This window comes from Mastomys coucha, unplaced genomic scaffold, assembly GCF_008632895.1.
Source record: "Mastomys coucha isolate ucsf_1 unplaced genomic scaffold, UCSF_Mcou_1 pScaffold21, whole genome shotgun sequence".
NCBI lineage: Eukaryota > Metazoa > Chordata > Mammalia > Rodentia > Muridae > Mastomys > Mastomys coucha.
The window spans coordinates 100,588,635-100,601,708 of record NW_022196904.1 but is presented as its reverse complement, the minus strand read 5'-3'; the positions used below and the strand labels follow the sequence as shown (position 1 = coordinate 100,601,708).

The 13,074-nt window shown below is 43.4% G+C and overlaps 1 protein-coding gene and 1 long non-coding RNA gene across 5 annotated transcripts in view; both read left to right on the top strand.

The window, feature by feature from the left end:
• Galnt18 (polypeptide N-acetylgalactosaminyltransferase 18) overlaps nucleotides 1-13,074 on the top strand; it is a 305,010-nt gene that overhangs the window by 14,332 nt on the left and 277,604 nt on the right. The gene's annotated exons all lie outside the window — the stretch shown is intronic.
• LOC116102806 overlaps nucleotides 1-13,074 on the top strand; it is an 88,631-nt gene that overhangs the window by 2,458 nt on the left and 73,099 nt on the right. The gene's annotated exons all lie outside the window — the stretch shown is intronic.

The window sequence follows — 13,074 nt, the reverse complement described above, 5'->3', positions numbered from 1 at the left end:
GAGAGAGAGAGAGAGAGAGAGAGAGAGAGAGAGAGAGAGAGAGAGAGAAAGAGAGAGGAATATGTGAACATATTCACTCTGTGGGTGTGCATGTGTGTGTGTGTGCATGTGGGGGCCAGTGGTCAGTGTCTAGTGTCTTGCTCAATCACAAACCATCTTACCTGTTCTCAGACAGGTTCCCAGTAAACATGGAGCTCACAGATCTGGCAGGGATGGCTGGCCAGTGATCTCCATGGATCTGCAGACATTTGCTGCCATGTCGGCTTTGCACCTGGGTGCTAAGTGTTTGAGCTCAGGGCCTCATATTTGTATGGCAAATACTTTACTAACGGAGTCATCTCCCCAGCATTTATTCCCTTTATTTTCACTGTGTTTTTCTCCCTGGAGTTTTGCACAGGAAATATGAATGTGTTTTCTGGCTTTAACACCTAGAATGTGGGATTTCAGCTCTATTCTGGTGCAATTCATTAGGGTTATCCTAGGTCCATCAAGTCTGAGATGATCATGTTAACATTCAAGGAAAACAAAATAGCAGCAGAGACATTGTGTTGGGGCAGACGTGCAGAGTGTGCTCAGGGGTATCGGCTGCATCCCACCTCTGCCAGCCAGCAAGCTTTTGTCTGTTAAGAGCCTCTTGGCATTGCGGCGGGTGGTGATCGATGTTGGCGATGCTCTGGGTTGCCGAGACCTTGGCTGGTGGGAGAGTTATGCTGCTTGGCTGGCACAGCTCCTTTCCCTTTGCCTTGGTAGGGGGCACGTGGAGCTGCACGTCTTCTTCTTTTTCATCTCGACCTCCAAACTGTCTTGGAGTGACATCAGCCCATCTTCCTGCCAGGGTGGGTTTGATTTAACTCAAAGTGATGTAGCTTATAATTTCCACAGCAGCCAGGAAGGTATGATTTAAGACAATTGTCAGGAAGATTCGATTTAATCTTTTCTTTCCTCTCCCTCTACAAAATGTGCGTTTTGTTGTAGGATATAATTTTAATATACATCCTTTACAATCCAGAGCTGCATGGAGTCTTCATACTGGGAAGGTGCACTCTGTGTTTTTCTTTAAAGCACTTATCCGTTTAAAGTCCTAGAGACTATGCAGGGGGATGGTCTTGGTTTCCTATCAGAAAGAACTGTGAAATTGCTTAGATAGAAACTTTTTGCTTATTGATTGATATTGTTTATTGATTGACAGGTTCTTTGTTAAATAAAGGAGATAGTTGACTTAGCAGACTGATAAAACTATATTTACCTTAAACTAGGTAATTGTGAGTTCTGGATTCTATTGATTCTAATAAAATAGGCCCTAGTTCTTTTTAGTTCCTCCAGACCAAGGTCCGCGGTCCACCTGGTTTGGAGATTGGTGCAGAAACATCTTACCGTTGGGCTGTGGGCCTTGGTGTGGAGCTGTGGCATCTGAGCCATCCCCCAGCCCTTCCCACTTTGCTTGCACATTAGCAAGGAAGGAGGAGGCTCCTTCCTCCTTTTCCTGTCCTCATCCTAGCTCAGTCAGGAAGTTTCTGGTCTGAAGGATCTTTGGTGAGATCAGAACACGAACTTGAAGAAATGCTGGGATCCACAACATCTCAGAACATTGGCTGAGAGTTCGGAAGCCCAACGCCATTTGGTGATTGTTTTGAGACTTCCACTTGACCCTGGAAGCTTGGGATGAGAATCTGGCTATCTTGAATTCAGGTCTAGATGGTTCTCTACACAGCCAGGTACTTCTGTCTACCTCATGGGACACATCTGCTAGAGATTCAGTTCTTTCTGGTATATTCTCAGGCTAAGCTACAAACCCTTAAAAGTGGACAGGATTTTCAGTCTTCCTTGGATGGGGTCCTTTCTCCCTGGCTGGTCGGGGGTTCTTTGAGCTTAGACTTTACCCTCCCAGAATCCCCATCAGACTTGAAGATGTTGAACTGTTGACTGGAACATGACTTCAGCTCCAGTAGTATGTGATAGTGCCCTGTGTGATATGATGATGATAGGGCAGGATGCAGAAAGTTTACACCCAAGGGAAGAGAAAAGAGAGAAAGTTTACATTTATCAATGTGTCAGTCAGCACTGCTTCTATGACAAAATACTTGAGACAGTCAACTCATAAAGAGAAAAGGTTAATTTTGGTGTGCAGTTCTGACTGTTTCAGAGCATGGACAGCTGTCTGTCTGCTTTGGCCTGTCGTGAGGCAGCACTCGGTTGCTGGAGCATATGGTAGAGCTGAGCCATTCTTTTCTAAGTAGCCAGCAAGTGAGAGAGGGAGAGGAAGGGGCAGGGGTCCCAAACTCCTGTTTAAGGGCACGCTGTCACAACCCAATTCCCCTTATGCAAGATACACACCTCCTAGAAGTTTTGCCACCTTCAAATGGCACACAGGCCTTTCCAGGACATGTGTCCTAACAGTAGCAAGCAGGCACAAACTAGAGTTTTAACACCATTTAATCCACTTCATAGTACTTAATCCTCAAAGGAAGCCTGGGGACATGAGGAGAGGTGTGGACACTGATGAAGGGCAGCTGTGAAATGCATGCTTTCCCCAGAAGGTGGGGGTGGGGGTTTCCTTGGCAATGGAGAACAGGTCCTGTTGTTTTCCATTTTATAGGGTTCCACATAATGCCAGGTGCGTGATAGGTCCTAAGGAGGTGTTTGTTAAGTGAACACATCAATGAATAAGCAGGCCCACCTATAAAAGCTCTCAGAGTGGGTGGCGCCAGAATTTGCATCTAGATCTGCCTCCAGAGCTGTCTGGAAGGGAAGGAGCCTGAAGGTTAGTTCTCACCTTGCTAGGCTGCAGGTTGCCTCCTCAGGGCAAGGCTGTCTCAGGCTGTGTCCACCAGATGGCCCAGGACAGGAAACACATGTCCCTGGGTCTTTCTCACAGCACCTCCAGCTTATCCTGCTGTTCCCATGGCTTAATCAAAGGGAAGCTGGTGTTCTGCACGTGAATGTGTTCAGAAATGGCTTTCCCATTTCCCTGCACTGAGCTCCATGCTGAGCCCCTCCAGAAATCAGCTGGTGAGAAGCCTTCAGCCTGCAGGGGATCCTGGATGTCTTCATTTTAATAAAGCTGTCACTCTTGGTCACCTTCAAACCAAAGCAATCTAGTAGTAGAGAGGGGGAGAGGACAGAGCTAGATCCCAGCAGAGTCACCCAGGAAGATGCAGGTGAGTGGTGAGCGAGGCTTAGGCCTTCATAGGAGCACAGGATGGATTGTCACTGAGACCTGAGACCAGAAGAGCCAACAGGACAGGGGAATAACAGCTCAGCTCCAGAGGAGAGACGAAGGAGCTGCTGTATCAGAGTGAGGGAAGGTGGCTTTGTGCTTTCCTCTGTAGGGACTTTGTTTTCTTTTTTCTTTTCCCTTCTTTCTTCTCTTCTTTCCTTTCCTCTCCTCTATCCTGCCTTCCCCACCCCTCCTCTTTTCCCCTCCCTTCCCTCCCTCTTTCCTCCCTCCCCTTCTTCCTTCTTCCCTTCCTTCCCTTCCCTTCCTTTCTTCCTTTTTCTTTCTTTCTTTCTTTCTTTCTTTCTTTCTTTCTTTCTTTCTTTCTTTCCTTTCTTTTTTTCCTTCCTTCTTTCTGAGATAGGATCTCATGTATCCCAGGCTGGCCTTAACTTACTGTGTAGCTGAACTTGAACTTGAACTTCTCATCCTCCTGCCTCCAACTCCTAACTGCTGACCACAGGGATGTACCACCACATCAGTTTATGCAGTGCTGGGATGAAACATTGGGGCTTTATGCATGCTAGGTAAGCACTATACCAACTGAGCCACATCCCCTGGTCTGGCTTTCCTCTGAAGTGAGTATATCATGGCTGCCTGTACACAGTGAGGCTTGTAAGGATCTTAGATTGTACATCTAAAAGTATGCACAATGTGGTGGTAGTGGTGATAGTTAGGCCTTGCGACTTTTGGTGGTGATTATTTGAGATGCAGTGTACTTGTTTGAGTGAGAAATATGCTCCCATAGATGTATGTCTTTGAACACTTTGAACACAACAGTACCAGTTGGTGGTACTGTTTGAGAGAGGTTGTGGAACTTCAGAGCCTGGCTTGTGGGAGTGGGCTTTGAGGGTTTACAGTCTTACCTCACTTCCTGTTTTTCTCATTGTTTCCTGTGTGTGGTTGAGGTGTGACTTCTCAGCTTCCTGCCCCTGCTACCAGGTCATGCCTTCCCCACCATGATTCATTCTCTGATCCCTGGAATGGAAGCCCAGATAAACTCTTTCCCCTCTAACTTGCTTTTGGTCATGGTATTTTGTCATAACAAGAGAAAAAGTAACAAATAAACAGGGTGTTATGTAGTTTAAGCTGGCCTCAAATCTTTATGTAGCCAAGAATAACCTTGAATTCTTGATTTCTTGTCTTCATATCCCCAAAGTTCTGGGATAACATACATGTGCCGCCATACCCAGCCCAATCTAGGCCTTGATCTTGTCCACCTGGAGAGAGGAGTAAGGACTGAAAGTAACCACACAGTCTTTGTGGAGTGTCTTCTGGGCTCTGGGGACATTTGCAGCTGAACTGGCACAGGAGGGTCATTCCTGAGTTCACTTAGCCTTCCTGCCTGTTTATTGGCAGCCTGGGAAAATCACCCACTAATGGGAGTGGATCTGTAGGCACTTCCCAGGGACAGATACCTTCCTGGACACAGGAGGAGGGACACAGCAGACCACTCTGAGCTCTTTTCTTCACTCTGCCCTATAGAACAGAACAGCCTGCTAGCAACAGACAACTTTTTTTTTTCTTTTTCTTTTCCTATTATTCCCTGATATTTCCAATTTGAAAAGAGTCATTTAAACAGCAGGGTGGAAGAGGGCACAGTAGACATAGGGGAGAAATTGAAAATGTCATTTAAAAACGCCCATTCCATTCTTCGTTACCTTAGCAGACAGATGGCTGGCTCACCTCTGCCTGCAGCCAGGAGCCGTGGCTGGTGGGTCAGCCTAGGAGAGCAGTGATTTTATTTTCCTTTTCATTTCAAACAGATTGTATAGCCCTCAGGATGAGGTTGGTGGGGGAATAAAGCTAGGGGCTGAGGAGACTAATTATGACTCCCTACATGGCTGAGCTGATTAACACAGAACTGTCACAGGGCCCAGCCTTCCCTGGGGCAGAAAAGCTGCCCAAATCCCTTCTCTCTCCTGCTTTGACTTGGGGGTTGAGATCTTTGGGGCTTTGTCAGTTAGAGAAAAACAGCATGAAAATCCAGGAAGTTCTTCATGGTTCTAAAATGGTGCCCTGGGTTCTGGTGGTCAATATAGTCATGCCATGTCCTCCAGCTCCAGCCTGGCGCTGCAGAGGGCCTGCAGAGCTCGGGAACCACACACGTTCTCTCTATCCAGGGTTGGGCTGATAGCTAGTGTGATGAGTCAGACACCGCAAGGGCATCTGGGACTGGAAGCACATTGGTGCAGTAAAGGGTCAGTGCTGATCACATGGACTGGAAGCCTGCATTGTTTCTGTGAGGCTGACAGAGCACTGTGGGGTCAGAGCACTCTGTCACCAAAGGAAGCCACAAGGGATGAAGGCCCAGCCAGATTTTAGATGTGCTTTCAATGGATTTATAGGGCTGGAGAGATGGCTCAACTGATCCCCACACCCACATGTCTGTTACCTCAAAAATGCCTTTAAGTCCAGATCCAAGGAATCTGATGCCCCCATTATTAACCTTGGAGGGTATCTGCATTTACATAGCCATACCCCTTCCCCATACATATATGCATAATTAAAAATAAAAATAAGCTTTAAATAGATTTATATCTTAAGCCAATACAAAAACAGTGTCTTAGTCTATTCAGGGCACTATGACAACATTTCATAAACTTATTGGCTTATAAATAACTGAAAAGTATTTCTCTCTATTCTGGAGATGGGAAGTTAAAAAAAATCAAGGAACTTGCTGCCCATGGGTCTGCTGAGGCCTGAGTTCTTCTTGTTCACAGAGAGCATTGTTTCATCCCACACAGCAGACAGGTACACCCACTTTCTTTGATCCCTTACTCTTGAGTGTTTCCCTAGTGACCCAGTCACCTCCCCAAACTCCACCTCCAACACTGTCATCTGTGGGTTTGGAGCATACAGTTTGGACTGCAGCAAGTGAGACAGTTCAGTCTACAGAGACAAACTTGCAGCCCTCTGCAAGGACCGACTCCAGGGCTCCTGTTCCACGCTTCTGTAGCTCAGGGTCCATGCTGCCCCTGGCCGTATGTCTCAGACAATCCAATAAAATCCATGCGTCTTTTAAAGAACAGAGCAAAGATTTTTAAATACTGGTGGAAATGTTCAGAAATATAGCCTTTGGGACAGCAGGAAGGTCATGAATATTCAGCTTACACAGAGCTCAAGCAGTTAGGCAGCTGTGTGTTTTGAGGTAGGGGGTGTCACCTGCTGGCTGAGGGGATCAGAGCTGTGTATCATTTTGAAACCAGATTTCCCTGGGGACATCAGAGAGATGATAGGAAAATGTGGAGATGCGGTCTCATAGGCAGTCCTGTTTGTTTCCTTGAACTTTGAACTTTGCTGTATCATTCTACTCTTGGCTACAGTCATATACCAAAGCTAGTCTCCTCTCTCTCTCTCTCTCTCTCTTTCTCTCTCTCTCTCTCTCTCTCTCTCTCTCTCTCTCTTTCTCTGTCTCCTCTCTCTCTCCCTCTTTCTCTCTCTGTCTCTGTCTGTCTGTCTGTCTGTCTGTGTCTCTCTCTCTCCTCTCTCTCCTCTCTCTCTCTTTCTCTCCCTCCTCTCCATCTCTCTCTCTCTCTCTCTCTCACACACACACACACACACACACACTCTCTCTCTCTCTGTGTGTGTGTAGGGGGTATGTGCATACTTACATACTCCTGCATGTGTGTGTGAAGACTAGATGCTAGCTTAGGTGTCATTCCTAGGGCACTATCAACTGTGTTTTTCTAGACAGTGTCCTGCCAGTAAGGTGATCTGGCCAGCAAGCTCCAGGTATCTGCTGGCCTCTATCTCTGCCAGTCTCTTCCTGTCTTTGCTTCCTCAGTACTGGGATTAGTAGGATTTATCACCATACCTGACTTTTGTTTAGTGGCTTCTGTGGCTCAAAAATCAGCTCCTCATTTTTTGAATGACAAATATTTTATTTACTGTGCTGTGTACCCAACCACACACACCAGCTCTTTACTTGAGAAGTTCCTGACTTTGCAGAGACATACGTACGTACGTACGTACGTACATACATAGAACTCTCTAGGTTTTGGTTATGGAGACAGAGATTTCCTCAGTCTTGGAGTGAAGTGCTTTTTTCTTTTCAGTCTTGAAAGGTAGATGCAACTTGCAGACATGGCAAGACTGAGTCTTGACTGTAGTGTGGTGCTATTTGTTGGAGCCCAGTTGCTCTGTGTTGAATTCTCATGAGAATCAACTGATTGTTCTTGGAGAATCACCAAATACAAATTGATATGCTAATGGGAAGATGCCCCTTAGCACTGTTTCCTTTCCAAGGAGATCATGTTTGGGCCTGGGCCCCTGTAACTTCCAAAGGAGGCCCCATATGGGCCAGGGACCCATGACTTCTGAAGGACACTCTGTATTGACCAGAACGTATGTGACTTCTCAGGGAAGGCATATTTAGTAGCTTTAGTGGATTCTCCCTTTACATGGACTAAGCCAGCTTTAAATATTCTCACATGCCATCTACATATATTATAAATCCTAGTATTTCTACTGTTTATAGTCCATGTTGGCTTACATGCCTGCAAGCTACACAGAGCCCTTGCTGGCCCGAATGCCCCTTATTTTTAATTCCTTACCTATGGTCATGATGAATCAAGCAGAATGTGGGTAAGCAGAGTCGGTTGTTCTGTAGCAATACAACAACAACAGCAGCAGCAGCAGCAGTAGCAACAGCCACAACAACTTTTTTCTTCCTCCTCTTCCTCTTTTTCCTTCTCCTCTTCCTCCTTCTCCTCATCCTGCTCCCTCCACCTCCTCCGTCCTCCATTTCCTCCTCTTTCCTCCTCCTCTTCCTCTTCTTCTTTTGTGGACAAATCACCTGGGGTTAGGAGAACCATTCTGGATTGGCAATGAGGAGTACCTTGCCTCCTCCCCTGGGAAGCAAGACAACCAGCTGAGCTTATTAAAACCAGGCCATCATTAAAGGTCTCTGGAGGCTGTCCTAAGGGTGTGCATGCAGGATTACTTACTCAAGAAAATCTAAATTTCAGCAGCACCAGGAGTTTGTGATTTTTGAGCTGTTCTGTCCCCTGCCCCTCCATGGTTCAAGTGGAGTGTTCTGCTGTTCTGAGCAGGCATGGGCAAGAGCATGAGGCTGCCTTGCAATCCAGCTTCTACCTCAGGGCTATATTTTTTCACAGGTGAGAAAGGCAATTGGTTTTCTCACAACCCTCAGGTCTGAAGCAAGGCTGAGAGGCCTATGTTATGCTGCCTTCTGCCACCTCCATGGTGGAAGTACTACCCTGGACTGAAAAATCTTGGCTTTGGCTGTTGCCATACCAGCTCAGTGGTAGGATAGAAGTTCCAAGACAGAGACAGTCCAAGAAGATGAGTGGCCAACATCCCCACCCAGCACTCCACTAAACCAGCACCACCATCCATACCCAGCACTCTATTCACAAGTAGATGAGTCTAGGGAAGGGGACTGTGATATTCTCTGCATATCCAGCTGCAACTCCAGGACAGCTGTGCTAGGACTCTTTGTGTTCAAGAGGCAGGCTGTAAGACCATAGAGCTCAGATCTCTGCTTTCTGACTGTAGTTGAAATATGACCAGCCACCTAAACCCCTGCACTGCCTTCCCTGCAATGACAGTTGTAAGGGTTGTCTTTATTTGAAATGGAGTATAGAGCAGTTCAAGCCAGCTCCATAACAGCAGGGGAAACAGAGCAGTTAGCTCAGGAGATGCTGTAAGCAAGCCTCAGAGCAACCCTCTGCAAAAACAAAAAATGAACAAACAAAATTAACAACAATGAAAATAAACAATAATAAAACAAGACAAAACAAAACAAAACCCGGATGTAATCGGACTAGACTGTGGGGCACTGTGTGTCTAATAGCAGTGTAGAAAATGACAGTCAATAGTGCTTAGTAGAGTGCACAGTGAGAGTGGTGGTCAGGGCAAGATGAGATGTGACAGGAAAATGATCCAAAGGGGCTCATTTCAGGAGACCCTGTAGGGACACATGTCTGAGGATGAGAACAAGGAATGATGTCACAGACTGCACACTGGAGAGAAGGAACTTCACTGAAGTCCTCATCTAGGACACCACACAAGTGAGCAAACAAACTAGTATTTGGTGAGATAGGAGAAATAAGAGTTATTGTTGCTTAGGGTAACTAAGGTACATCATCTAAAATATCTGGGTTTCAGGAGCAACCTGAATTATTAAGACACAGGAAATTGTGGCATATAAAACCAAGCAGATAGAAATGGCTTTAGAGAAACCTGACATTGGACTTACCAATGAATAATGTCAATGGTGTGCTGCTAATTTGCACAAAGAACTAAATAAAGGAAGGGTCTTAACAATGTGTAATCAACAAGTGATATCACATAGGAAAGAGATGAAAATTCTGAGCTTGAAAGACACAAAAAGAATAAGAGAAACAAAGACTGGAGGCACTTAAAAGTATATTTAAGTTGGCAGGAGGCAGTACCAGAAAACCTGATGATAGATCAATAGAGATTCAAAATCTGAAGGGAGAAAATAGAGTGAAGGAAAGTGAGCAGAGCTTTGGAGAAATGGGAGGCACCATTAAGTATGCCAATGCTACACTTAGTGGGGATAGCAGAGTAAGAAAAGAGAAATGCAGGAAAGGCATTTGAACAATATCAGCTGATAGCTTCCTGCATTCAATGAAATGTGTTAATCTCTACACACAAGAGGACAAAAGTTCTGGCCACTCAAGTCTGACATCATAAGCTTGATTTCTGGGAGCCATGGTAGAAGATGAGAGTCTACTCCCTAAAGTTGTCCTCTGACCTTCGGAGCCTATCTCTGTGTCTCTGTCTCTCTGTCTCTGTCTCTGTCTCTGTCTCTCTGTCTCTCTGTCTCTGTCTCCTTCTCTTCAACACGCACAGACACAGCATCTACACATTATAATAAATAAATTTTTAATTAAAAAGTTTATACCTCCCCAAATAAACCATGAAAGAAAAAACATGAAGACCACATCCAGATATGATATGGTTAAAATAGTCAAAATACTGAAAGCTGAAACGGAGAGAACACCTTGAAAGTATTTACTAAAGACATACATCACAGGTGAATAAAAATACAGGTGACATATTACTTCTTCTCTGAAACAATGGCAGCCAGAGGCAGTGGGAGATCACCTTCAAAGGGAAGGGAAACAACAGAAGAGCAAGCAAGCAAACACAAACAATAACAGCCAAAACCTCTCAGTCTGCCAGACAGAAGTCCACACAGCTACGGCCATCCAATACTTCCCAAAAGCATCAAAAATAAATGCTAGAGAAAAGATGGCATCTTCCAGAAACCTGGAAGAATGACAACAAATCTCTATTTATGCCCCTTTACAAAAGTCACTTCAAAGTGGACTTTAGTGTCAGACCTGAAACCTTGAAACCTCCAGAGGAAAACATAAGAAAAGCACCTCAAGATAAAGGTGTAGGCAAGAACTTTATGGAAAAGACTTCAGGACTCAGAAAATACTTGCTCAGATTGACAAGTTTGACAAGTGATATTTGCATGGAGTGGGGGGGAGGCTACAGAAAAGGATAAAATATTAGCTATACATTTGATAGGGCATTAATAACTAAAATATATAAAAAGCACAGGAAAGTTAAACCTTACACAAAAAAAATATTCTCATTAAAAAAACAGACAGCTCTTAAATATATGAAAATTGCTCAACATCTTGAGCCATCAGGGAAATGTAACATTGAGATTCTGTCTTACCCTGGTTAGATTATCGGACATGAAGAAAACAGTTAATGCTGGTGGGGATGATGGGCAGAAGGAATTCTCATAGACTGCCAGCAGGAGTGTAAACTAGTTCAACCGCTGATGACATCAGTATGGAGGTTCCTCACAATCTGTAAATAGAATCACCATAGGTTCCAACTGAATTACTATGGGGAAGATACTCTAAGGATCTCTGCAAGCCTGCTTAAGTAGCTGCACATGCATGTTTATTGTGGCATTCATAGCACATATTCATACCAGCCAAGTTGTAGGATCAGCCGAGATGTTCTTTGGTATCTTAGTGGATAAAGAAAATGTGGGATTAAACATAATAGAGTTTTATGTAGTCATAAAGAAGAATGAAAGTGGGTCAAGGAAAAAGCTCAATGGTAGAGCGCTTGCCTAGCCTGTCTGAGACCCTTGTTCAGTCTTCAGTCTTGGAGAGAAACAAGGAAGAATGAACTCATTTTAGGGAAAATGGATGGAACTGGAGACTATGCTATTAAATGAAATAAGCTTGATACTAAAAGGCAAATGTGTGTTTCTTCACATATGTGGACCCTAGATAATATGGGTGTTTATATGGGCATATGATATAAAAGATAGGGGGAGACTAGGAAGAGAACTGGGCTAGGGGGAGGTTAGGGGAGGACAGGAAAGAATATTGCTGGACAGATGTAGTCAAGGCACATAATATTGTTGAGTGAGATGTGACAATGAACCCACCACTTTGTACAATGAGTATGTGAAAGCAAAATGACAGCATTACCAGATAAACAGGATTTGTCGCTATCAAGCCCACATTATAATAAATGTACACAGTGTTATTCAAATTAAATGTGAGTGATAAAGGACAGTCATTTGAATTCACAGATAGAGCATCACTAAAGGTAATTGTATAGGCAATCATAAGAGATAATGAGGTTATGTATCTTCCTTTTACTCTTAAGTGATTTAGAGTAAACAATATGCAAATAATTGTTTGTGGGCCTAAAGCACATAAAAATGCAATACATAATAACAGCAGGAAAATGGGGGGCAAGTGAATAGAACTATGTGGGAGTAGCATTTCTGTATCTCACTGTAATTAAGTGAGTGGATGTGGATGGATTAAATCGCACCAGTTACTAAAAACACAATACAAAAGATATAAATATATGTTACCTATTCTCACTACATAAAAATGGGAAGTAATGGGACATGTTAATTAATTTAATAATTTCACAGTGTATAGCATATCAAAACATTACATTGTATACATAAACATGTACAGTTTTTATTCATTAGTTATGAGCTTTATAACTTGCCAATTATGATGGAGAAAAAGAAATAGTAAAAGGAGACTAGGAGAACAAAAATAAATAAGACAAAGGAAGTAAAAGGCAAAATTATAGATGGAAATCATCTATTTCCACAGTAGCATCAAATATAAGTGAGTTAAGCTATTCAGTCAAAATGTAGACTGAAACTGGGAGAAAACACAGATGCAATGATAGGAGTTACACATTGATCAAAAAATACAAAGAATTTGATAGCAAAAGAACTGGAAAAATATGTTGTGCAAATTGAAGCCATAAAAAATACAGAGTGCTCTATTCTTCTCTGCCAAATTAAACAAAAGTAAAGCTCTGTTGTTAGAGATAAAGAGGAACATTTTATAAAAATTGCAGTCAGAGAATGTGTAACAGTTATAAACATATATGTATCTAATAACAGGGCCCCTAAATACACAAAGCAAAAAATGGAAACACTGAATTGAAAAGTAGTTTAAGCAATAATAGTTGCAGATTCCAATATTTTCCTTAAGTAATGGGTAGTACAACTGAGCAGATGTGCAACAAAGACAGAAAATTTGCATAAAACCACACTCCAGTCAGATCGAGCAGACATCTATAACTCTCACTGTTTAATAGTAGCAGAGTGCATAGTTTTCTCAAGCACACATGGAACATTCCCTAGAATGGACCATATGCCAGGCCCCAAAATAAGCTTCAACAAGTTTCAAAGGATTTAACTCACATAAAATATATTCCCACTCAGAGTGAAATTAGAACCATTAAAGAAGGAAATGTGGGGGATTAAAAATGTATGTAGACTGGTCTCCCTCGAAATAACCAATGGATTAAACAAAAAATCAAAGGGGAAATTACCAAACACTTAAGAGGAACAA